Source organism: Pleurodeles waltl, chromosome 3_1 (assembly GCF_031143425.1).
Source record: "Pleurodeles waltl isolate 20211129_DDA chromosome 3_1, aPleWal1.hap1.20221129, whole genome shotgun sequence".
Classification (NCBI taxonomy): Eukaryota; Metazoa; Chordata; class Amphibia; order Caudata; family Salamandridae; genus Pleurodeles; species Pleurodeles waltl.
In genome coordinates, this window is record NC_090440.1 from 908330797 (window position 1) to 908358699 (window position 27903).

A 27903-nucleotide genomic window follows, 5' to 3' on the forward strand; every position below is an offset into this window, starting at 1 on the left:
GAATCACATGTCTTGCCCTCCGCAGAATCTAGCAACTATCTGCAGTGTGGGTTTGTCACTTGTGCAATACGCCTGTACAGGACAAATATGACTTATGTAAAGGTGACAACAGAGCTGAGGGAGTAAGGGATCTGTTATAAGTCAATGACACACATTGACAATGATGTAAAATGCACATATGTGCTAGATCAGGGATTTACCTCAGTACCCATTCCTAATCTAGTCAATAGGCAAAGGCCTTCAGGCCAATTCTTGCCACTGGTGCCTAATTTTGGCCGCATGCCAAGATCTGCCGATCTACATGGAGTGGGCACGGAGCCACACTTGCATAGCCACAGTAACTCTACCCCAGTCTAGACTACGTCCCATACTGGGAGATACATTTGATAGGTCATGGTCTCTGCAGGCTGAGCATACAGAACCTACATGGCACTCACATTTCAATTACTTCCATGTATGACAGTACATCATGTAGCCATCATCAATGTGGCTTGTGGCTTGCGTGGCACTCCGAAGGGCATAGTGAGCTATTATATGCTTCTCATACAACAGTTTAGCTAGACCAGGTGTGGGCTAAATGATCTGCAACACTATACACATTGCTTACAAGATCCTCATATGATTCAAATAGCATACACAGTTCATGCTGTTATGCACATACATGTGGTTTGACATTTACAACCATCATATCAAATGACGAGCCATTGTATGGATGTAAAGTCTCCTTGTGTAGATATATGAATGCAATACAAGGATGATCTAGGCCTTAACACATATCACACAACACAGTGTTAATGTGCAATACGTGGAGTACTTTCCTCCACTAGCTGTTCCATGTACATTCCAATTATGCCATGCAAAATATTACAGGCACACAAATATTCTAACTGCCACACCAAGGCACATTGTAGCCTGTGAGGAGGGAAAGGATGGTGTTGAACAGAGTTAAATATGCCTATAAGGTTTTTACCTGCTCCTCTGGTGATTCATAGAGCTGACCATGCAGGGAAAGCACCTCTTTCACAAGCTTCTCCAGCTCCTCAGGAGAGAAGGCAGTGGCCCTTTCACCTACTTGGGATGGCATGATTGCTCCCAGAGGTGGCACACAGCAGCTGAAGTGGTGGAGGTGTTGATGGCACCAGTGTCAGGAGTCAAGTGAGTGAATTTACAAAGTGCAGCATACTCGTACGTCACGTACGTGATCATCACTGCCAAGGGGCACAGCCTTTGGCCTGTGACTGCCACAGGCAACAATGTTAGCCTATTGCTGTGTCCGCTGCGGTTAAAAAACCCGCTGCGTGGAAGATTTTCTGGCGGTTTCTAATGTCCAATGAACTACGTCAGGCATCTGCTATTTTGGCAGTTGGAAGTACATTTTTGGGCTCTGATAAAAGCATTGCAAAACAAATATAAGTGTATGAACATCTCCAACATCTTAAAACAGCCATGTTGTGTAGGTTTCTAATACACAATCTACATTGTAGTGTGTTGCTGCCCACAAAAGGAATAAACAGCGGTTCCCGGTTCATCGCTGGTGACGGTATTTTTTGTGGTTGGAAGGACCATCAAATCTTGAGTGGCACATGAGGAGCAGATAGATTGGTGATGCCTTAATTCATGATGTTGTCACATTTGGCCCTTGAGTACTAAACAGCTTTGATATGTAAGAGTATAATGTTATTCCAGTCATTCCTGGTTTGTCACATGGACTGTAGTCCTATACATCACGTTTGTTGGTGTGTATACATTGACTAATGCTCCAACTAAATTGATTTCACAAATAGGTACCCTGGGAGAGGGAGAAAGTGACAATCTCCAGTCTACTGTCCATTGCAAGACCTTCAAACCATGTAAGAATGTCACATCATCAGTTCTGTTTGAATCAGCAAACCATTGTGGAATTATGTCATCAGTTTGACCCAGATCTTGTGCCTGCAAACACTAATCCAACACGCATGCCCCCATTGTGAGACTCATGGCAGTATTACACTTCCTGGCCACAAGGTCCTTCCAACATACAGTGGCCATATCTGGCGGCATGTCCCAACCTATCTTCAGTGGTGCGTTAAGAGACGTGCTATCAGCACTGATGAAACACATTGACAGCTATATCAGGTTCCCAATGTCTTGAGTATTCGTCCAATGTAAGGGCTGACTTCTATTGTTTTGCTCGCCTCCCACATGTGGAGGGAGCCATTGACGGCACACATATTGGCTTGGTGCCACCGCAGGCCAGTAAACAAGTCTATCGAAACAGGAAGAATTTGCATTCTATCAATGTGCAAGTTGTTTGCATGTCAGATCTCTACATGTCGGTTGCATGGATCAGCCCATGATTCCTTTGTAATGTGGAACAGCACCATACCCTAGCTGATGCCACAACTGCTACCTGATTGGTAAACCACATCTGTCCTGATTTTGTGTGCCCGATGTCAGGTGCTACAATCGTGAAGTAAGGCACTAATTGTGTTGCTCATGTCTCATTCCAAAACAGGAGACTCAGCATACCCAAACCATCCTTGGTTATTAACACGGCTGAGAAGTCCAACTACGCCAGGAAAAGTCCACTTCAATGAGGCCCATGGAAGGACACAGTGGGCAGTGGAGTGGGCTTTTGGGCTCCTGAAGGTCAGCCTTCACTTTCTGGACACGACTGGGGGAGCCCTCCTACACTCACCTGGGAAGATGTTCCGACCACACTGACATGCTACATGCAAAGGAATATCCCTTACAACCCAGAGGAGGGGTAGCCTAAGGTGTCACCAAGAGAGAATCCTGGAATGTCAAATGAAGTTGATAGTGGTGAGGAGGAAGGAGCTGACTTGCGACAATATCTCATCAACAGCTTCTTCTCATGAGTGTTAAGTATGTCACAAGATGTCATGACTTTAACTATATTATGAACTGAAGTTGTGATTATGTATGGAGTATCTTTTTAGTAATAGTCAGGGAGCTGATGCTCAAGCTAATATATGCAAAATGGTGTTTGATGTGTTTTGAAGGTTTTAACACATTCACATTTTGATGATGTTGCAATGTTTGTGTCTTATTTTTCTGAATGACTTTATTGTCCAGATGTTTGCTATGTGACGTTTGTCATATGTATGCTTTCATAACTTCACTCCTTGATTTGTTCTTTGTTCAGGTACCTTCACCATGAGATTTTCATTTGGGCATTTCCGAGTTGTGACATTGGTTGGTACATCGTGCTGTTGGGACATACAAAGTAGACATAGATTTTTCTTGTGAATGTGCATCACAGAATTTGGGTGTTGATGACCTGTGTCAAGACATCTTGCACAGTGATAGGATGGAAGTATGGAAGGCCCAGTTAGACTTGTTCATTGTTGTGTGGTATGCCATCATGCAGTGAGCGAAAACATTGCCGTAGGACAATTTCATGTCAGTCCACCTTCACACTGGCTAACCAGTCTTTTGATATGAACTATGTGTAGCTGTAGATGTGTTTGCTCGTTGTTGGCCAAAGTGCCTGTGGCACATCACTGAAAATTCATTAAATCATACCACCAGATACAGAAGCACTGGATTGTAGTGACACTGTGACCATGAACTGTTGTACTGCCATCTGTCTGGGTGATGCATCCCATGAGGTGGTCTTCCTTTTGAGAGCTAGCATTCTAGATCTAGCTGATGAAAAGGCATGGGTGGTGAGCTCTACTCCACTGACAGTCTGCGCTTGCGCTGTATGGGCCATAACTGGGCTGCAGTGTGCACTCTTGGCTGGCAAACCTGTTTAGCACTTCCGAGGTCGGGGGCATTCAGGACAAGGTGTCACAAGGGCAGGCGGCAGTGGTACTCCACCACTCACTGAACTCTACCTCCACATAATTCCACAGAGTTGAAAAATCAACTCCGCAGAGTTCCACAGAGCTCCACCCAGGCCTACTGATGACATCAACCATTTCCACTTTTTGCCCATGTAACAGGACACTATCTGATATGTCCATTCCTACAATTGTCTTGGTGTCTGTACCAGTATATGTTGTGGCCTACACAGTCTGATATGGTCATGTCTCACTTTCAATGTTACTGACATCTTGCCAGCCTATGTGCCTCACAATGTGATATCAATGTAGATGGTGGGGTGAAAGCCCTGCTCATGGTGGTGTTGATTTCCCTCAGCACCCCTGTTAGGGTGCCTATGTTGTCATTATAGGCATCCATTTTTTTATCATGACCCTCTGAAGCTGCATGATTTCCCAGAGTTCATCCATCATCTGGCCCATCATGCCTTGGAACTCTTGATAGACCCCCAAGATGTGGCTGATGTTGTCCTAGCTGGCAGCAGCCCAAGTGGCCTCACTCTGCTGGCCCACAGCATCACTCCCACACACCTTACCCCCAGAAGCCTGTGCCCTTGGCACCAGGTGTCTTCTCCAACTGGGTCCTGGACCTTCAGTTTCTGGAGTGTTGAACTGCCCCTTAGTAACCAGGACTGGGCGGCACAAGATGGTGAAACTGTGCTAGGTACACAGGTTGGGGGGCACATTGTTGCCTGGGATGTTGAGGCCACAGGGCTGGAAGGTGAGGTTGTGGCCACATTTAGACTCACTGTTGCTGTCTGGATGGGTCAGGCCCATCCTTCATGTGCTCAAATCGAGGAGTGTCGTCATCACTGAGGGCTTCATACAGGGGTGTAGTGGGAGTCTGTTCAGTGGCCTCGGTGTGCCCAGTGGCAGCTCAACCTGCTGATGAAGGAAGTACATTGTTACTGGTTCAAGTGTGACATCTACCTTCAAAGGTTTTGTGTTACATTAAGCAGAAACATTGGACATTCCTAAATTGTAGGTTAGCCTACTATGCCATGTTACCATGGTATTAGATTATTAGACTCAGGCTGTTCATGAGATGTGCAGATCACTTGTACTTTGGATGATGGAATGAAATTTACGTCTTACCAACAGTGAAGCCAACACAGTGGAGAGGCAACATATGCCTTTGATCATGACGGAGGCCTAGTTGAGTGAGATACAGGCAAACACAGAACTTTGTTGTATGTGTAACTGTGGTCATCATGTGTGCACTGCTGTGTCAATGTATTTGCTGCTGCTGCAAATCTTGTGATGTGGCTTAAGGCCACAGGAATACTTGGTGAACACACTTGGTAAGGTGTCATTCCTGTCCTCGATAGTTTAATCTTGTGATAGCAGGTCAAGATGGAGCTAGGTAGACAGACATGTCTTTGAGTTGAGCATGATCTGTATATTGCTCACTCACAATTGAGAGTTGAGAAACACTTTACTGATGGTTGGAGCTACAGAAACAGGGCCTCCATGTAGTTGCAGTAATGTCACTCTTTGTACTTCCCAACACTTGGCAAGTGGTATCTTTCCAAGTGAGAACCCTAAAATTGAGAGTTGACAAACAGATGTATTTGGGCAAGTGAACACTGGGCTGGTGGTTAGAGTTACAGAATTAGGGCCTCCTGGGAGTTGCAGTCATTTCACTCTCTGTACATCCCAACACTTGACAAATAGCATTCTCCCAGGTGAGTGAACAGCATTTGAGAGATAACAAACAGGTGCATTTTGGCAAGTGAATACTGGGCTGGTAGTTGGAGTCACAGGAATAGTGCATCCTGAGATTCGCAGTCAGGTCACTCTCTGTACTTCCCAACACTTGACAAATAATATACTCACAGGTGAGTGACCAGCATTTGAGAGGTAACACACTTTTGTATTTGGGCAAATGAACACTGGACTGGTGGCTGGAGTTACAGAAACAGGGACTCCTGGGAATTGCAGTCATGTCACTCCCTCTACTTCCCACACTTGACAAATGGTATTCTCCCAGGTGGGTACACTTCAATTGAGAGTTGACAAAAGGGGTATATGGGCAAGTGGACTCTGAGCTGGTGGTTGGAGTTACTGAACCCCTGGGAGTTGCAGTCATGTCTCCCACTCTACTTCCCAACACTTGACACATGGTATCCTTCCAGGTGAGTACACTTCAATTGAGAGTTGATAAACAGGGGGATATGAGCACATGAACACTGGGATGGTGAATGAAGTTACTGAAACAGGGCCTTCTAGGAATTACAGTCAAGTCACTCCCTTTACTTCCACACAAGGCAAATGGTATCCTCGCAGGTGAGTACACTTCAATTGTGAGTTGATATAAGGGATTTATGGGCAAGCAAACACTGGGCTGGTTGGCAGAATTACAGAAACAGGGCCTCCTGAGAGTTGCAGTCATGTCACTCTCTGTACTTCCCAACACTTGATAAATAGTATACTCCCAGGTGAATTGCCAAACTCACAAGTGGGCCCATAATTTCCAACACCTTCCCCAAGACAGTTATGTTTGGAGTGGGAATAGTAAATCTGACCCCTTTAGTATCCAACACATTTCCCAAGATATTTGAGTTTGGAGTGGGAATAATTAACCTGACCTCTTAAGTGTCTAACACAGGGTTCACCAACCTTTTAAGTAATAGGAGCTACTACTAACAATATTAACATATTGTAATGGTGATCATTCCAGACAAGATTACGTTACAGGCCATCATATACAAGATTACCAGCTGTGATCATCATGGTAAATCAGGCAGGTTTGTTAGCAATCATGTAAAACACCCTTTGTCTATTTTGAATGCCTCTACGTGAGCAATACATAACAGCCATGGCTGAAATGCTGCTGGCATCAAGGTAATAAAGATATGTATAAGTCTCCCCAATGCCACATAAATTCTCAATGAAATATCAACTTTTAATATATTTTGCAAATCTACCCATTATTCCTCAAACATCCCTTATGAGTCTCGTAATTACACACATTTTGTCTTGTATAGACTCAATTTTGGTATACTTACATTAATTCAACTATGCCGAAGCTTCTGATTTAGTAGGGTGGACTGCAGACAGGAGACTAACTTACACTGAGCTGGAGAGCTGCCAGTATCTCATGAGCTACTCGTTTGTAGAAGCCTGGTCTAACACCTTTCCACAAGCTGGACTTGGGGCCTAATTATGAGTTTGGCAGTCCACAAACTCGGGGTGGTGGTCGGACTGATGCAGTCCTAGCGGTCCGACTGCCAAATTATGACTCTGATAGTTGGACTGCTATGGGACCCGTGCCACCAACAGGATCATGGATCCCGATGGGTTGGCAGCGGTCGAAGTTGTGGTCAGCCACGGCAATGCTGAATTCAGTGTGGCCATGCTGATCATGACTTCCCTTTCCACAAGCCTTTCCATGGCAGGGTCCCGCCACGAAAAGACTGGCAGAAAGGTAGTCCTGGGGGCCACTGGGGGCCCTCATGGGCAGTGCAGGGGCCCCTCTGCCAGCACCCTCAGAATGCGCACTGTCTGCAACCTCAGACAGTGCGCATTCTGATGATGCAGGGGGCACCCTCTGAGCAATGGCATTGGCACCCTAAGGGGCCGAGGCCAATGCCGCCACACTGTTTCCACTGGGCTGACTGGTGGCAACCTCCTAATATGGAGGTTTCTGCCAGTCAGCCCAGTGAAACATCATAATTGGAAAGGGTGGGAGAATGCCAACTCCACAGCAGTCTCCTCGTGATGGGTCTGGCGGGTGGACGGTCAGCTTGTCAAACTCACAATCAGACCCTTAGTTTGGAGTGGGTGTAATAGATCTGACCCCATTAATGTCCAATACCTTCCCTCAGGGTGGTTAATTTTAGAGTAGGAATAGTAAATCTGAACTTTTAGGGTCCAATACTATCCTTCAAGATGGTTTAGTTTGTAGTGGGTATAGTAAACCTGATTCCTCTATTGTCCAACATCTTCCTCATTATGGTTTAATTTGGAGAGAGACCAGTAGATCTGATTTGTTTAGTGTCTAACACCTTCCCCTAGATGGTTTAGTTTGGAGTGGAAATATTAAATATGACCCCTATTGTGCCCAACACCTTCAGCAAAATGGTTTAGTTTGGAGCAGGAATAGTAAATGTGGCTGCTTTAGTGTGTATCAAGTGTGTATCAAGTTGTTTAAGGTGGTTTTCTCTAAAGTGGGAAGATTTACTGTCTACACACTTGTAACAGTTGGAGTAGTGTAGGTATTGTAACTAAGTATGTTGTGTTGGGTTTTAAGAATGTTAAACTTACTTTGTGTTTACTGCTATATTTGAGTTCTGTGTGCATTTTAGGGTTCGGTGGAATGTTTCATTCCGTCCATGCAATTGGTGGAATTTGGCAAAGCTGTGTTACTCTTCAAACACAAACTTCTATTCAAATTTTGCCAATCGTCATGTGGCTGAATTGTTTTTCTCTGAAGGCTCCAAAAATGCGAGCTGGTAAGTGCGAGCGAGATTTGGCATCCCCTAGCACAATTTATTAAGGTGAGTGGTTGCGGTCACAGGACTGCTTCTCAAGAAGATTTGCTGCTGCTCACATAGATTTTCTACTCGAACAGCAGCAAAATCAACTTGAATGGCTACATGCTCTTGCACAGCGCATGGTGCTATTCACACTGATTTTTCAGAGCAGCTTGTGCTACTGGCATTAAATTGCAGTTTGAGCAACACAACATGCATATTTTTCATTCATTGGTAGAACTCTGCACAATCTCGCAGATGTTTTATGTAACTCAGTGGAATTCCGCAGAGTGAAACCCTGTGTGTTCCACCTACTGCTTGTGAATTTGTGTTAGAGAAGTTAAGTGTTTTATAATGATAGTAGGTGATTTTAGTGTGGTTTTTGGTTTGTAGGTGAAAAACATTCAATGTTTATTTATCTATTCTTTTAGCACATACTTTATGATTTGTTGAGTACATTATTTCATTGTTTACGTGATACATATGCTTTTTTATAACACATAATATAATAACAATTTGTTATAACTGTTGCTGTTTTGAATATATACATTTAACTTTTACACATACACAATTTTTGTACTGTCATTTGTATTTATTACATTTTTATGTCACACTTTTTCTTTTATTTTTTTAAATGTTACATATTTCTTCACATTTACATTTTAATTCACATTAAGTACATTGCATGGAAACATTTTCATAACATTATTTATGTATATTTTTATATACATGTATATATCACTTAGTACTATTGTTTCATAATGTGCATTTAGACACTACTTTTCAACATGTGAGTTACAATAGACTGGTATTGATTTGCAATTTTTTCAAATGTTTTTCTATATTTTATACAATTTGTTCCAACATATATTCATTTTTTGCATTTATAGCAATACAGCTTTAATTTTCGTAGGGCAATAGCCTTTATTTTCATTAGGTTGCCATGTTTTTTCCCTCTACTTGTACTTTGTATTCTATTATCATTGTTTGGAGGTTTTTATTCCGGTCTGCTGCAGTTCCCTGCTGCTGCTCATGTTTTAAGGTGAGACTTATTTTAACTTAGTTTTTAGGTAATTTGGGGTGGAGGGATGTGAGTAGGTGTTTTTACTGTAGTGGAATGTGTTAGTTTCATGTTTTTTTTTTTGCTTTGTGTTAATTAGCAATTTCATGTAACATCATGTTATGCGGTAGGCCTTTTTCTAGTTTGTGTAGCCCATATGGTTGAAATAGTGGTTGTGGTTATGTTAATAATATTTCCTATACAATGTCATAGTGTTTTCATTGTGTTTTGAGTTAATGTGTTATAAGGCTTTTATTCTTATTTTTAGCCAATATAAATTTTATATTTTCCTTTAATTTTTTCATTTACCTGGAGCAGTTCTTTATATAGGTTATGTGGCATTCTAGGATTATGGATTATTGCTGTAGATTTACTTTTGGACCTTTAGTATTTGTATTTTTTTATGTTTATTTTTGCTAAGGTTTGTGGATTCATATTTTTTGTGGATTCATGGTGGATAATGGACATTATTTTCAAAACCATAACTTTAATTTATCTTTATATTTTGGGTGGTGATGTGATTATTGCTATTTTTCTGTTGCATAAAACGAAATGCATTGTTTTGTTCTATGTCATGTGGAATTCTTAATGCATTGTGTTTTTATATGATTTTGTTGTAATTTATTTTGAGTGTATTTTTAATAATTTTTATGTTATTATATCTCTATTTATCAGTATCTTTCTATAATATTGCATATGCATTGGCGTTATAGACTGATATTATTTGTAAAGTTTATTAAAAATATTTTGGTTGTACAGTGGGTGCTTTGTATTCAGTTCTGTTGTTAGTAAAATATTTCGATTGTTCAGAGTATTGTTTTAGCTATTATTTTGAGGAACTGTAGCGATTTGTTATTTACAAAGAGTTGTACTTTAAATTAGAACACTTTTACTTCTCTTTGGTCAGTTTAGATATTCTAGCTTTCATTTGGCTTGCTGACTGTTCTATTTCTTTTTTTGGAAATATTCTAGGAATTTGTATAGGATTTGGTCACTTTGGTTTAATATGGCTCGGAAGGCCTTGTGCCATCCTTCCACTATGTTGCTTTTTGGAATGTTGGGCGATTACGCTGTCATATATGCTCCATCATGGGGAATGCAGTTTGGTTTGGTGTCTGTAACCAGAAGAGTGCAGTCTTCCAAACTAAGGCCCAAATTTATACATTTTTTGGTCTGCATTTGCGTCATTTTTTTACTGCAAATGCGGCGCAAACTGACAAAATATAATTATATTTTGTAAGTTTGCACCTCTTTTGCGTCAAAAAATGGCGCAAACGCGGCGCAAAAAGTCTAAATATGGGCCTAACTGTCTTTAACATAGTCCATGAGGGGATTTAGCTATTGTTCATTTTGTGGTAGTTGGTGGATTATATTAGTATGTTGATATCAGCTACTTCTGTGGCTGGCACATAGGCTAGGGTTATTAACTTTTTATCTTCAAAGGCAAACTCACTGTTTGTTGCATATTCTACACTTAGCATAGATTTCTGAATGTGTTTCCTAATGTTTTGATCAAAATGGTAATAACAGCCTTGCATGGATATGTGTGTGGGTAAGGTTTGAATATGATTTGTGTTATTGCCAGCTCAAAATAATACTTCATTTTTTAGGGTAGTAGTTGTTAGCTTGAATTTAAATTTTGTTTAGTAAGTCATATTATTTGCAGCTTGCTTGTTGGGCAGTAGAGCATATATTACCAGTATATTATACTATTCAGATATTCTCAATGTATGGTGTATATTTGTGTGAATGGTGGAGGGCACAATTTGAAGGTTCCATCCGTCATCCACATTGTGTATTGGGTTAGTTGGAGTAAGTTGCTTTGTGTTATATATATAATTATTCCCATGTTGGTATTTCTATTGTCATGCAGGAGAAAGTGCTCTTAGTGTGTGTATTTTTGTTAGGTGTTCTGGAATGTTTATGTCTTAATACCTCCTAGGAACAGCGGAGGTGTTGTGGTGCTATTAAAATTTTTAGATTCATGATTGCTGCTAGTTGACCTGAAATGTGGTTGGGCAGTATTTGTCTTTTATTAGTACCTGTGGCTTTCTGAGAGCTAGTGCTTGCTTCTCTAAGATGTTGGAGAAAATGTTTTGCTTCTATTTCCATTATATTTTGAGGATGGGTGTGTTTCCTAACATTAATTACAATCTCCTGTTACGTGGCAGCCTCCCATAACAAGTGCAGGCATGCTATGTGGTACATTTCAAGTTATCTTTTTCACTGCTTGTGCTTTTCCTGTTGTATGTTTATTCAACAGGAGAAAACAAAAGTTTGCCTTTCTTTGAGGTGAAATATGTGGCCTTTTGAGCCATTTTATCAGAGAATGGTAGGGGTATATATGCATTGCTTTATGTTAAATATATATTATTATTCTTATTATTAGTAAATGTATTTGTATTTATTATCTTTCATATTTACATATTTGCTGTTCCTTTAATGTGCTGTATCTATATTTTTGGTTTCTATTTAACTTGGTCAATATGTGGGTCAGGTGGTGCATCTTTACATACTAGGTAGAAAGTGTTAGTTTAATGTTGAGCTTAACATATTCTTCATTTAGCTTGAGCATTGGTTTGGGGTTAGTTTTAATTTAAAGTTGTAGGTGTTGGCTTTTGGGATACTTTTTATGACATATTAGTAATTCATGTTTGTCAAGTTTGAAATCAATGAAGTTGGTGCTGTTGGGTAGGATGCCTTTTGTTTCCAATGTTGATGTGTAAGTTATGATTTGGAGATATAAGTGAAAAGGTCTTTATTATTTATGTATTTAAAAATAAGGTAAAAGCAATGCGTGTAAGCTTTGTTACGGGTTTTAGGTTATTCTAGTTATCTGTAGATATTTTTGTGAAGTGTTGAACCTGGGTTTAAATCTGGTAGAGTTTTGTCTTCTTCAAGTTGTAGCACTTTTGGTGCAAAATGTAGCTGGTATGTGTGCTGTTTTTATGTTAGTATGTTAATAATGTTAAGGCTTTTATTGTTTACATTGTATGTTATTGCTTTTTAGTGTGAAGTTTGAATTTGTTTTCAGTTTGTTCCTTGTTTCTCATTTGATGAATGCTAATTATGGTTTTCTTTACATATAAACATACATATACATTAGTCTTCCATTCCACTTTAGCTCTCCTGCCCTATGAGGGTCTCGTGTTTCACTAGGTACTGTACTTTGTCCTCAAGTTTACTCCAGAAACTCGCTGTATCAAATATAATATAAACGCTCACTCAGGGTAGCCGTATCCACCATCTTTTTTGCAAATGAAGGCCCAGCTCACCCACACATTTTGGCCCTTCAGCCTTGCTCACATTTGCTGGCTAAAAATGATTAGATCATAAAATTCAAGATTGAAAAGGAAAAGCATTTGCAAAAATTGGACGATGAAATCAAAACGTGCATGCAATGGAATCTTGTGTGAGATTTTCAGGACTAACTTTAACAAGAAATTTGACAATACCATCAATACCTACAATAATATGGATAATACCAGGAGCAGTCACAGGCACACAGAAAGGCAAGATACCTAAATTATTGCAAACATTGAGAACACAGATACATCCGAAGCTGAGAAACTAGCACTCCAGCAGGTGGAAACAAATGCATAACTTTTTGGAACAGTTCCACCTCAAAACGTGAAGATGAACAGTAAGCCAACAGCCCGTATGGGGGAGAGGAATAAGAGGAAGAGGTGGAGGTTCCTGAGGTAAAAGAAGAGCAACCAGAGACAAAGAAGGAAGCATAAAGGTGGCCTCTATGGGAACACCAGCAATAGGTCAACAGGTGGGTCCATGAACATGGTAAAAAGCACTGTAGTGAATTAATCCAACAGACAGTGATCTGATATTGAGCTAAAAACTTTGTGCTGTGGTCTATCTTTCTGCCCGACTGGGTGACTTAATTAATGAATTAGTTAATTTTGTCCAGACAATGATTGACATATTCAAATTGGTCAGATGTGTGAAACTCAACAAAGTTTACAGATTAGGTAGCGCATGTGAACAAAATTATGAGTTGAGAATAGGTGACGTTGATCTCCTAACCTCTTTATATAAACTACAGGAGAACTGTACCCTTGATCCAGGAAAGCTTGAGAGTGTGTTAGATGATTTTAAGATTGTCTGCCATAAGAATGCTTGTAGTGATTTTAGACCTAAACCTATATTTACTCCGTAGTTGTCATTTGACATGATTGATTCATTTCAGGAAATTACAATATCTGATTTAAAGAAATTGAGATCTAGAAATTTGAGAAGGGTAAAATGTGATAATATCACATGGTGGCAATGCAAAGCAATAGAATCTTTGGCTAAGGATGATGGAATTGTGATCAGCTCTGCTGACAAGGGGACAACATTGTTGTTATGCCCATTGAAATGTACCTAACAGAGGCTCATAGACAATTGAATGATAAGGAATGTTATCAGGTCATCAGCAACAATGAGTTCAGAATTTCATTTGACAGATATTGGGAGCTTCTTGTTGACTGGAGGGAGAGAGGCTTGCTTGGGTATGAGAAGCATCACTACCAAAGAAACAATCACACACGCTTAACTGTGTTGTACCTGCTCCCAAAGGTACATAGGGCCAGATGTAGCAAAAATAAAAATTGCGACTCGCATTTTGCCAGTTGATGCGACCCGCAAAATGCGAGTCGCAAATTGGAATGCCAGAAAAAAAAGCGATCCGATTTTGCGACTCGCAGCCGGACTCGCAACGCTGTGTGCGAGTCCGCAGTTTGCGAGGTCGCTGTTTGCGAGTGTGCAAAAACGAACTCGCAATTAGCGAGTGGGTGTCGCAAATTGCGAATACCTTCAAAATTGCTTGCAGATGCAGGAGAACAATCCAGAAAGCATACCAGAACACCCTGGAAACACTTCCTGGCACATGATGATGACATCACAGCCAGGAAGTTAACAAATACACCTGGGAGGAGGGCTCAACAGTGAGCAGTGTCTCTGCCACTCACAGTAGGGTGCTGAGGAGTGGTAGGCACAGCACCATGGACGCAGCAGGGACCAGCCAGGCTGGCAGGAGGGGCAGAAGATCATAGATAACAGCCAGGACAGATTCATGTGGCACATGGCGTTAATGTGCCACATGACTGGTTGGCATTTTCCTGCCCATGGACAATTTCAACTTGTATATAGTTTCTTCATGACATTAATAAAACAGTTATTTTGGTTCCACTTAACAAATGGTTAATAGGTGAGTATGGTGGGAGTTGACACGTACCGTCCAGAATATTGCGTTGCAATGTGGTCCCATCTCAGTCTGCCTTGATTAGCTAGACTCCAATCCCCATGATGGCGATGTGGTTGTTCTTGCTCTTCATCATCAGGACCTGGGTCTGCAGGGGTGAGAGGTAGCCCACGTCGGGTGGCTATGTTGTGGAGGATGGCGCATGCGACCACAATTTTTAAAGCGGTAATGGGGGTGTATTGGAGGGCGCCTCCGCTGCTGTGGAGGCATCGGAATCTTGCCTTCAGGAGTCCGAAGGTGCGCTCTATGAGGTTCCTGGTCCTCTTATGCGCACTGTTGTATTGCCTCTCTGAATCATTGCTGGGTGTTAAAAATGGAGTCATGATCCATGGCCTTAGAGCATATGCACTGTCACCTCACCACAAAAGTACACTGTTAGTAAGTCCAGATAGTCGTGCACAATGACCTGTGTGTATGTCTGCAAGGTGTATGCAGCTCTACCTAGGAGGTATCCGTCTCCAAACTCCCCACGTTCCAGGCGTTGATATTTCCCACTTTGTCTAAAAATGTATGAGTCATGGGTACTGCCTGGAAACTTAGCTACGATGTCCGTGATGACGTAATGGACATCACAAACAACCTGTATTTTGAGTGAGTGGGTACACTTTCTGTTGCGGAAAATATGTTCCAGATTAGCGGGGGGCATATTTGAATGTGTGTCCCATCTACACATCCAATGACATGGCGGAAGTGGGCAATGCGGTAAAAGTCCAGCTTCGTGCTGTTAATTTCTGCCTCATTCCTTGGTAAGCATATGAACTGAGACCTGCGCGCTACTAAGGCATCTAGGAATGCCCTGAGGAACCTTGACTCTGCACTTTGGGATACCCCACCTGCCACGGCAATGACCCCCTGATAGCTCCCTGAGGCCAAGAGGTGCAGTGCGCATAGTACTTGCACATGCGTAGGGATGGCGCAGCCATGCAGAGTCTTGTGTTCTAGCTGTGGTTTTAGTAAATCTATTAATTCTAGAATGGCAGCGCTGCTAAGGCGGTATTTATCATAGATCTCCTCTTCAGTTTGCTGGAAAAGGGTCTGCCTTGTTCTATATATCTTCTCCTGTCTGTGGCCCCTCCTCCTCCTCTGCTGGGCTGCGTAGACTCTCCTCCTCACTGATATCAGGTATATGTCCGCCATCTTGAGTGACCCAGATGCCTTCTGGGTCTCATTTTATACTTTGGTAATGGTTACCACCTGCTCTGAGTTAGTGGTAAATGCGACTTGCAAACTGGGCTTTTTGCGACTAGTCGCAATTTGCGAGTTGCAATTGCATAAGGTTTGCGACTCGCAAATTGCGACTTGCAAATTGCGGGTCGCAAAATGGGGTCGCAACGGATGCGACTCGCAAACGGGTCCCATCGCTTTTTGCGAGTCGGAAATGGGCTTTTTGCATCCCATTTCCGATTTTGCACTGTCGCAAATTGCGAATCGCCCCGTTTGCGAGTCGCAAACGTTTGCTACATCTGGCCCATAGATCTTTAGATTAGTCCCCGTGGAGAACTATTGCTTCCTCCACAAATAGCTTGTTGGAGAACACGTTCCAGTACATTGACCATTTCTTAAGGCCTTTGGTGTCCCTGAGTGTGAGTTTGTATTACATTTGTTACAGTGTGTTTCTCAAGTGCACGTGTGTGTATATACATATATTTAGGGGGTAGTTATAGTTAGGACTTAGGACCTCATTACAACCCCGGTGGTTGGTGATAAAGTAGCGGTAATACCGCCAACAGGCCGGCGGTAACTACTGCCTAATTATGACCATGGGGGAAAGATTCCAGATAGACAGCCACTTTACCACACCGGCCGCCAGGGCGGAAACAACCGGCACCACGGCGGTAGTCGCCCACAGCCAGGCAGAAGTCAATGTTCCTCCCACTGTGTTAAGACCCTGCAATACAACACCTTTTCTGGGGCGGTACCAACAACATCAAAAGCCTGGCAGAAAAACTGCATAGAAATGAAACGACTCACCTTTGGAGAAACAGGGAAGAACCACACCGCCATGGACCCCGAGCTGCAGATATTTCCTATGATCTTCTACGTCCTGCTCCACCACGAACACCGACGACGGCGAAGATGACCATGGTGAGTGCAGCTGCCTAGAATACGGGGGAGGGGGGAAGAGAGTGACACACACATGTACAATACACCTCCCCATCCCCCAACACCATACGCACAATCAGATGCACAAGAAAACGTATTTAGCCTGTACCCCTCAGGAATAATGCAAGGACAACACGAATATATGAAAGTGAGTGTAATAATATAAATACATCAAAAATACGTACATAAAATCTAAAATTATATACAAATGTACAAATCAAGGGACACGCCCAGTCCTCAAAGTGCGTCGGCCACAGGGCCACATCACAAAGTCAAAGGCCCCACTTGTCTCCTGCAATAACACAGAGAGAACACTCCAGGGGCATCAGTTTGAAAATAGGCAGGCACCTCAGGGGGACGGGGAACGGGGGGCACCTCAGCCGGCAGATGGAACAACACCACTGGTCCTGGAGAGGGCAACATGGCCATTTCTCTTTGTCCTGGGGAGCGCAAGGCTACAGTCTCACAATTGGGTGACTTGCCCACATTCTCTGGAGGGGCAACACGCTCTGTGCTTGGTCCTGGGGAGTGCAAGGCCACAGTCTCTCAAGTGGGTGACTTGCCCACATTCTCTGGAGGGGGCAACATGCCCTGTGCTTGGTCCTGGGGAGTGCAAGGCCACAGTCTATCAAATGGTTGACATGCCCACATTCTCTGGAGGGGGCAACATGCCCTGTGCTTGGTCCTGGGGAGTGCAAGGCCACAGTCTCTCAAGAGGGTGACTTGCCAACTGGCTCTGGAGGGGGCAACATGCCCTGTGCTTGGTCCTGGGGAGTGCAAAGCCAGAGTCTCTCAAATGGGTGACTTGCCCACTGGCTCTGGAGGGGGCAACATGCCCTGTGCTTGCTCCTGGGGAGTGCAAGGCCTCAGTCTCTCAAGTGGGTGACTTGCCCACTGGTTCTGGAGGGGGCCTTGTGTCCTGTGATCTTCATCCTGGGGAGGATGGAGTGAGTGGGTGTCATACCCACTGGTTCTGGAGGGGGCATCGTGCCCTGTGATCTTCATCCTGGGGAGGATGGGGTGAATAGGTGCCATACCCACTGGTTCTGGAGGAGGCATTGTGACTCTTCATCCTGGGGAGGATGGGGTGAATGGGTGCCATACCCACTGGTTCTGGAGGGGCATCATGCCCTGTGATCTTCATGCTGGGGAGGATGGGGTGAATGGGTACCATACCCACTGGTTCTGGAGGGGGCATCGTGCCCTGTGATCTTCATCCTGGAGAGGATGGGGTTAATGGGTTCCATACCCACTTGTTCTGGAGGGGGCATTGTGCCCTGTGATCTTCATCCTGGGGAGGATGGGGTGATTGTGTGCCATACCCACTGGTTCTGGAGGAGGCATTGCGCCCTGTGCTTCTGATGGGGAGTGCAAGGTCACAGTCTCTCAGCTGGGTGTCATACCCACAGGATTTTCAGGGGGCAGGCCACACAACAGCCCATGGAGGCAGATCTAATGAATGTCCACAGGCGGTGACGGCTGCTCAGTGATGGCAGTGGTGCTTCTGCTGCTACTGGTGATGGTTGTGGGGGGAAGCTCCAGCCCATCCCCTGCAGCTTCGGACAGCTGCCCATTGCTGGTGGTGGTGCTGCTGCTGGTGGTGGTTGTGGGGGAAAGCTCCAGCCCATCCCCTGCAGCCTCCAAAGGCTGCCCACTGCTTGTGGCGGTACTGCTGCTGCTGGTGGTGGTTGTGGGGGAAAGCTGCAGCCCATCCCTTGCAGCCTCAGATCGCTGCATAACCATGATTGGTGATGGGGACTCCGAACCCTGCACCAGGCCCCTTCTCCTTCCTGCTGCTGGTGCAGACCACTTGCCCTTCCTGACTGCAGCTGGGGATGGCTCCTTGCTCTTCAGGGCAGCAGCTGGTGCAGGCCCCTTGCCCTTCCTGGCAGCAGCTGGGGGTGGCTCCTTGCCCTTCCTGGCAGCACTTGGGGAAGGCACCTTTCCCTTCCTCCCAGCACTTGGGGCAGGCACCCTTTCCCTGAGGCTGGCTGGTGGCCTGGATCCTTTACCACCATGACTTGGTATGGACACTACTGGGCCCATGGGCTGGGTGGCTGAGGTGCTTGCCTGGGTTTTACCCACCCTAGCCAGATGTGAAGGATGGGGGGAGGGTTATGGAAGAGGTCAATGGTGGAGAGAAAAAGCTTCTTAGGGACATTGGGGCGGGAAGAGGGAGAAGGTTTGGGAGTGGAGGAAGAGGGGGTGGTTGTAGGAGGTGTCTGTTTGCTGTGTTTAGGTGCATGTGCATGGGCTGGATGCTGTTGTGAGGTGGATGGCCGCTGGGTGTCTGAGTGCTTGCGTTTGTGTACCTTGGGAGGGGGGTTCAGACACAGTGGGAGGGGACACACGGGACGTGTGCATGGCTGTTGGGGTGGTGTCTGCCAGTAAGGTATGTGTTCTGATTGGTGTGCTGGTGATGGCAGTAGTGGCTGAGGATGTAGTGCATGCAGGTGTGAGTGGAGATGCAACTGGGAGGGAGGTGGAGGAACAGGGGGAGGGGTGCACAGTGGAGGCAGTGGATGTTGGTATGTCTGCATCTGGATGGTGTTTGTGTGAGTGCCTGTGGGATGAAGTGTGGTGCTTGTGTTTGCCTGAACCACTCTTGTGTGTTGTCTTTAGTGCATGCTGGTCTACTTGTGTGCTTGGGATAGGTTGGGGTTGAGGGGAATGGGATTGGGTAGAGGAAGTTGGAAGGGGGGGTGGAAACAGGGACAATGGCTGCCATCAGAGAGAAGGCCAGAGCCTGGATTGATCTCTGTTGGGCCGCAAAAAACAGTGTGAAAGCCCTCCAGAAATGCATTGGTTTGTTGCATTTGGGCTGCCAGTCCCTGGATGGTATTCACAATGGTTGACCGCCCAACAGAGATGGATCGCAGGAGGTCAACAGCCTCATCAATCAGGGCAGCAGGGATCATTGGAGCAGGGCCTGAGGTAACTGGGGCGAAGGAAATGCCCACCCTCCTGGGTGAGCGGGCACAGGAAACTTGCTGAGGGGCTGCTGGGAGGGCGGTGCTGGTACGGGGGTGGAGGCAGTACCTGTAGCTGGTGTGGGCACAGAGGTGTCGGCCACCACCAGGGAGCTTCCATTGGAGGAGGTATCTGTGTCCAAACTGTCCCCTCCATTCTCCGCCGTGGTGCTCCGCTCGCTGTCCGTCCCACTGGTGCCCTCACCGTCGGTGGACTCTGCCTCATGGGTCCTGTGGGATGCAGCTCCCTCCGTCGCCGGTGCCTCTGCTCCTCTGCCGGATGATGCTAATGCACATAAGGAAAGGATGACAAAACAAAAAGGGGGGAAGACACAAAGGAATCACTTGGTCAATGGCTGCACTAACACCACCGTTGGTGTACACAGCACCCTCACACACAGTGAACAGCCCCACGCACTATGCAGTGCACTACCAGTATCAATGCTAGTCACCATCTGTGCTCCATTTCCTGGCAACTAGTTCTTTCCAAGTGACAGTGGGCTTGGCAGCAGGAATGTCACAGCCAATGTTCTCAATAGTGCTGAACAGGGGTTTGTGTGCCCAGATTAAACACATGTGCAGCTACATTGTTTTCCCCCAAGTGGATGATTTGGCCACAGTGAAGGCTGACTTCTATGCATTTGTCCCCCCTGGCAAAATGAACAGATGTACAGAAATCGAAAGAGTTTTCATTCAATGAATGTCCAGGTGGTGTGCATCTCCCACGTCAGAGCGAAGTATCCTGGGTCTGTGCATGATGCCTTTATCCTGAGGAATAGCAACATCCCGAATATGATGGGCCAACTACAGAGCCACAGTGTGTGGCTAATAGGTGAGCCCTGGTTCCCACCCAGTGGATGTTGGTGTATGGGTATGATGTGGGCCATAAGGGATAGTGTGTGGCTAAATGCTGTCCCTCGAAATTTGCAGGTGACTCTGGTTACCACAACCTATCATGGCTACTGACCCTGTGAGGAATCCCAGGACAAGGGCAGAGGAACGTTACAATGAGGAACATGGGTGAACAAGAAGGATCATTGAATGTACTTTTGGTCTCCTGAAGGCCAGGTTTCAGTGCCTCCATGTAAGAGGTGGATCCCTGTGCTACTCACCCAAGAAGGTCTGCAGGATAATCGTTGCATGCTGCATGTTGCATACCCTTGCCTTGAGACGCCGTGTGCCTTTTCTGCAGGAGAAGGAGGCTGGAGATGGCCGTGTGGCAGCAGTGGATTCTGTGGACAGTGAAGATGAGGAGGCAGAGGATGAGGACAACAGAACTGCAGTGATCCAACAATATTTCCAATGACACACAGGTAAGACAGTGGTACTTCACATATCATTGTCATTTTATTGTTTGAGATTGTCACTGGCAGGCTGTGATTTCCCACTTCTATGCCCACTCACAGTACCATTTGGTAACTCTTTTTGCAGATGTTGGTGCTCCACTATCGCTCCTGGTGTGTTCACTGCAGTCAACTACAGTTCTATCCTATGTGCACATTACTGTACAGTGGAATTGCAATGTTTGAACCTGGTTAAACGAATACATAATTAAATCATTTGACATACTCCATACTAGTATTTTTTCAAATGGTGGTTATTGCAGTGCTAAGGAGAAAAGGGGGAAGTGTAATGGGCTTAGGTGATGATGGGGGAAAGTCCAGGGTGTAGTTCCACTCTACTTGTAGCACAGGTACATTGTCCAAGGGGGGCATAGGAAGGGAGGAATGGCAGTTCAAGGTGGACAGGGTGGCAGAGTGGGACACAAGGGTGACAATCAGGCGTCTTTTTTCCTGGCGGGGGTCTTGGCAATAGTCTCCGGCTTCTGCCTGGATCGCAGGGAAAGTTTGCGGGTGGTTCTCTTCTGCAGGGGGAGGGGTGATGGTGGCCTGTTGGTCCTGTGCCGGTGCCTCCTGCCCACTAGCGGCAGCTAAGGTGGAAGGTTGTTCAATTGTTTGGCTAGTGGCAGGGGCCTGCTGTTGTGAGGCTGCCTCCCTCATAATGTTGGCCATGTCTGCCAGCACCCCTGCAATGGAGACCAGGATGGTGTTAATGACCTGCAAGTCCTCCCTGATCCCCTGGTACTGTCCCTCCTGCAGCTGCCTGTTCTCCTGCACGTTGGCCAGGATCTGGTCCAGCCTATCCTGGGAATGTTGGTATGCTCCCAGGATCTCAGTGAGTGGCTCCTGGAGAGTCAGTTTCCTGGGCCTCCTCCCCCTGGCGCACAGCACTCCTCCCAGCTTCCCTTTTGTCCTGTGCCTCTGTCCCCTGAACCGTGTGCCCACTGCCACTGACCCCAGATCCCTAATTGTCTTGGGTATGGGGGGTGCCATTGGGTCCCTGTAGTGGTGAACACACTGCTGATTGATGTGTCCTGGGGACAGAGGTGTGGGTATGCTGGGTGGGTGATGTGGTGGTGTTTCCAGATGGGGTGGCTCAGTGGTGGTGTGTGACTGCACCTGGGTAACTGATTGTCCGGAGGTCCCTGATGTGCCAAGTTGGTCATCCAGATCCAGGTGAGCTGAGTCACTGTCATCACTGTGGGCCTCTTCTGTGGAGGGACTGGCTAGTGCTGGCACCTCTTTTCCTGTGACATTGGCTGGATACCGGTGGGGATGTAAATGCAGTGTTATTGTTTCTGTGTGTGACATTTTGTGCATGCGTGGGTTGCCCTCTTAGGTTATATGTGCCCTGGCTGATTTAACTTGTGTGAGTTGGTATGTGGTGGGCTAGTTGATTCTCTCCAGTGTGCATGCTTTAGTGATGGGTGTCCATGCAGGTCTGTGACTGGTGTCCATGCATTGGTGGTGCATGCAGAGCTTGGCATTGGGATAGGTGAGATGTGTTGGTGGGGTGTGAGGGTGGTGGTGGAGTGATGGGAGTGAAGGTGGGGGTATGTGATGGCATGCAGGTAGGGGGGTGATAGTAGTAAAGAGTTGACTTACCAGAGTCCAGTCCTCCTGCTACTCTTGCCAGGCCCTCAGGATGCATGATCGCCAAGACTTGCTCCTCCCATGTTGTTAGTTGTGGGGGAGGAGGTGGAGGTCCACCGCCAGTCCTCTGTACAGGTAGTTGGTGTCTTGCTGCTATGGAACACACCTTCCCCCGTAGGTCATTCCACCTCTTCCTGATGTCCTCTCTTGTTCTGGGGTGCTGTCCCACGGCATTGACCCTGTCCACGATCCTCTGCCATAGCTCCATCTTCCTAGCAATGGATGTCTGCTGCACCTGTGCTCCAAATAGCTGTAGCTCTACCCAGATGATTTCCTCCACCATGACCCTTAGCTCCTCCTCAGAGATTCTGGGGTGTTGTTGTGGTGCCATGGGTGTTGTGTGAGTAGTGTGGGTGAGGGTGTGTAGGGTGATGTGTTGGGGTGTGTGTTGTGAGGTGTGTGGGTGGTGTATAGGTGATAGTTGTATGTGGCTCTGGTTGTGTGAGTGCTCTTGCTGTCTCTCTCTGGTGGTAATTATTTGTAGTCGTAAACGTTTGTGGGTAGTGTGGGTGTGTGTTTTATAGTGGCGTGGGTGTGTGGGTGTGGTGTGTGTATGGGTGTCAGATGTGTGTTGTTTGAATTGTCCAATGTGGTGTAGTGTTGTTTTGTTTGTGTGTGTATTTTGAGCGTTGCGGTATGTACCGCCAATGGTTTACCGCGGTTGAATGTCCGCCATTGTGATTCGTGGGTCATAATGTGATGGGCGTTGTTCTGTTGGCGTAACGGTGTGGGTTTGGATTCCGCCAGTTTATGACTGACCTTTGGTGTGGCGGACTTGTGTCTGTGGCTGAATAGTGATGTATTGGTGTGTGTGTATCATGATATGGTGAACGGATATCCGCTGCAGCAGCGGTATATTGGTGGCAGTCAGCATGGCGGTAAGTGGGATTTACTGCCAATGTCATAATGAGGGCCTTAGTTTCCATAGGAAGAGCATCATTGCTTTGACAATAACTTTAGCGCTGTTTCCAAAACCACTCACTCCAGCTTCTTTCTTGAAATGAGTAATGAGCCTGGCAGCGCTGAGTTCAGAGCCGCCCTGGCTAAGTACAACTGTGACTGACGTTTGGTCATCGAGGAACCACGTTCCAGGTGGGGATGGCAGACCCCTGGTGGGTCCGTCCACCAGGATTTTAATTAAGGGGTCGGACCACCCAGAGTGAGGCAGTCTGACCGTCAATGCTAGTGTAACAGTCCTTGGACTGCCACACTTGCAAAGAGGCCCTAAATGTGTCTTCTTGTAAATCATGCTAAACAAAAATAATGTGGAAAAAGCAAATGCACCACAAACGGCAGTTGAACAGTTGCTTGCATTCTGTTGTTCCAATGAACGTGCAGTACATTTTTAGCATTAATTGCATGTAACTACATGAAATTATCTTTAAATTATGCAGCGTAATTTGGATAATTTTGAGAATTTCACGTTATGCCTGTTGCACGAAATTCTTGAAATCATTCAAATTATGATGACATAATTTAAATTTCACCCAGGCTTAAACTATTTTAGAGAGTCTAAGCGCAAATAATTTGAATTTACTTTTATTTCTGTAAAAACGGCATACACCGACTCTAATCTCTTCCTTTGCAACAAACTTTCAAAAATAGACTCTTGTCACACGGACCATGTAACATGCATTCAACATTTGCAGATCCCCACAGCAGGTGACAAGGAGCATGGCTTTGCTTCTCTGCTAATCCCTTCCACGTGTTGCCTTTTCTAGACTTTCTGCCACAACAGCTTATTGATTCCTCCTTTGTCATCAGAGAATAATATATTTCAATTACAGTTAAGCCCTTCAATGGAGTGCTAAGAGGAGGGAGCTCACCAGAGAGTTTTCACCACACAATGATCTTAGGTTCAATTTATTTCCTCCCTCAGTCTTGATGAATTCAGAGAATGAAATGGAAATCAAAGCTCCACTTCACCTAGAGAGACGCTGGTAGCAGAAAACATGTCAGTTATATGCTTTAGCACGGAAGGGTAGAAAATGGGCAAAATTGAATATTTCAAAAGAGATGAATTTAGAGACAGACCTGCCATGTGCATCACAGTGAACAGTATGTTGAATGAACAGAAGTACTTTTCTCCAGATTAGGAGTTAGAGCAGTGAACATGTGACGCCTAATTTAGGTCTTAGTGGAGTGAAATACTCTGTCACAAACGTGACTGATATCCCGTCCACCATATTGTGTTTCCCATTTTATCCTGTCCACATTTGTGACAGAGTATTTCCCCTGCCAAGACCTGAATAAGGCACCAAATCAGGCCATTGATGTGGTCTTGGATGTTTAAATATATTATCTAAATATCCCCTCACAAGATTGGGGAGGCCTGGCATGACGGACATGATTAGAGTAAAGAAACAATGACCCATGTGCACTAAGAAAACTCCTTTTACATCGGGCTATTGGTATTTGTTTCTCACATGCAACACCTTCTTAGGGAACTTGTTTGGTGAAAGCAAAATACATGTTGAAAAAAACGTTAGACGCCTCTGCATTTATTTAGCCCTTAAGTGTATTCACAGTCTCAAGTGCATCCACCACACGGTGAATGCATTTAAGGTGCAGAGATACCTGGCAGGCAGGAGGGATGTGGGTCCTTGGCTCATAGTGCCCCTAGAACCAAGCTATACCTGGCTGAAGGGTCCTAACTAGGGTGAGACCAGTCCTACATCACCTAGATTACCTTGTTGTTTTTGGAGTTGCTAACCCTATAGCTACAAAGGTTGTGGTCATAGGACTAGATTGTGATCCAAAAGGTCTTAAAATTTCCAAGAGGCCAACTTAACTTATTTATTTATGTCTCCTACCGTAATGTAAGAAATAATAATGGACCATGAGAATGCTAATTATCCTTCTTGTCCTTGGGTCAATATATTTCAGCCACCACATGCTTTCTACAGGACCAAGGTCCATTTTCTACTCTTGGCCTTAGTCTTTCCTAGATTTAGAAAATAAGCACACTAGACAGTGTGAAAGATAATCAGTGGCAAAGATGTGTTGGCCAAGCAGAATTTAAACTTCTCAAAATTTGAAGCCTTGGAAAAAATATGATTAGAAATTCTGAAAAACATGAGAATAGTAATGCCTCTATTAAAAATGTGGTAGAAACATTTCAAACAAAACTGTCTGGTGACATAAAAATGGGATTACCATGCTTAGGTTACATATAGGCCTTGGTGGAGTTTGTGGAATACTGCAGAGTGAAGAAAAAACCTCTGCGAACTCCACCTAACTCCACGTGAGCAGGCAGAGCTGTGCTCGGCCACCTGTTCGCACTGACTGGTGCAAGTCGCGCACCACCCAGTCGCCCACACGCTTGGCCATCTTGCTTTTCCTATTCTGTGCGTGGTGCTGGGCCTACACTTAAATCGCTACTTTATCTTAGCCACACTTACTTTATCCAAATAATCCTTTCCTGTTTTACATTTATTTCCTTAGTATGTTTTTATGTGTGGGTGTATTTTACATTTTTGGCTCTTTTTTTTATTTTCTGTGACTTTTTTGCCCCTATGTTAGTTTTCCCCTAATTTCTCCTAACTTAATTTCTCCCCCTCTGTTCCTTCTTTTCACCCTATCTTTTTTTTTATTCAACTCATCACCAAGGCAGAATATGGGGGACAAGGTCGTGCCTGTGCAGGGGGTGCAGCTAACCACACAATCTGTGGGCACCACTCTTGCACCATTTTTAGCGAGGAGGAGGTGGCTGCCCTTGTTTTTTTTTGTGCAGTGCCACCTCCCCTCCATGCTGGCAGCAGGCCTGGGAGTGGTTATGGCCTGCAGGAGCGTCAGCTGTTGTGGGGGAGGGTGCACTGTTGCGTCCTCCAATGCATTGGGGTTTGGCACACCCAGCAGCAGCTGATACACTGCTGGGCTTATTTCCTTGACCGAGAAATTGACCTGTTTGCCCCGCTGGGCATTCATGTTGCTGGGCTTTCTGACTACTAGTACTTAATTTGTACTGATTTTGTTGTGTCCTATGCTACAATGCTATTTCTTTCCAAATAGCATGCTGCTCACATTCAGAGGTAAACTAGGTTCACATAACATAACGTTACAAATACTGAGCGAGCCAGATGATCGTGGGCTGAATATTTAAGAAGATATGCTGCCTCCTTTGTCCTCCTGTCACTAGGATAGGGGTACTGTGGTACTAGTAGTAAGTAATATATATTGGTGAGTAAGCGATCAATGTGTCTTTCTTTTTATGTAGCTTGTCCAGTCCCAAGCAAACTTCCAGTGATGCATGCATCTATGCATTGAAAAGGGAAAATGACTGAATTGGTCCATCAAAGGGGGTTGGGAATGCCATGCATTGCAATGCTTTAGTATTTCCACATACAGTTTATGTAACTTGAAATAGGGCTTATATAAGGTGTCAGGAATTAGGAATAGGCCAAATTGATCATATAGGTATTAGGAAATCTGATTAGAAAAGTAAAGTGTCAATATGCTACTGTAGGTTTAATTCAGTGGTGGCTGGTGGAATTTTAAAATGAGGGGCATATTGGTAGCGAGGAAGTGAATCAAGCAAGCCCAACGTTTCTAAGAGGCATTTAGATTTTTTTTAATTGGTGTATTTTGATGAACTTTTCAGCACTATTTCTGTGATAAATGGACCAAAAATAAAGTTCTTGTAGGCATTTATAAAGGGGAAAAAACGAAACGTTGTGTATTAAGGCAAAGGTGGGAAGTACCTAAATTATCACTGGGCCCGAACTCTAGAATCCTGGAGGTGTAATGAGCAGAGTTGGGGGAATGCCTCATGTGACCAGAGGAGGAACGGTAGGTTTAGGTTTCAGAACAGCAACTGTCATGCAACTGGGGAGCCAGGAGAGAGACTAGCCAGTGATAATTCCCCAGCAAGCAGAATCCAAGCCCACTGCCCTTTCAAAGTAACTCATATATTGGCACCTTGCAGGAAAGCAACAGCAGGCAAAGCACCACCCTGGATCCAAATGCAACACTGTATGCTAGCGAGGTAAAGAATTATTTTTGTTTGTGACCTTGTGCTGACTGAAGAAAGTGTTTTATACTCAGGGCAGCAGCCAGTTCAGCAAGAGGTGGGTTATTATATTTTTCTATACAGCACCAAAATTTGATTGTGACAAGTGCCAAGTAAATAAGTGGGACAAGCTGCAAGCTCTCCGCAGTGCACTTACTGCAAGTGTGCTCCCTGCTTAAATGCAGTTCCTCATACAGTGTGCAAGGTGGTCAGG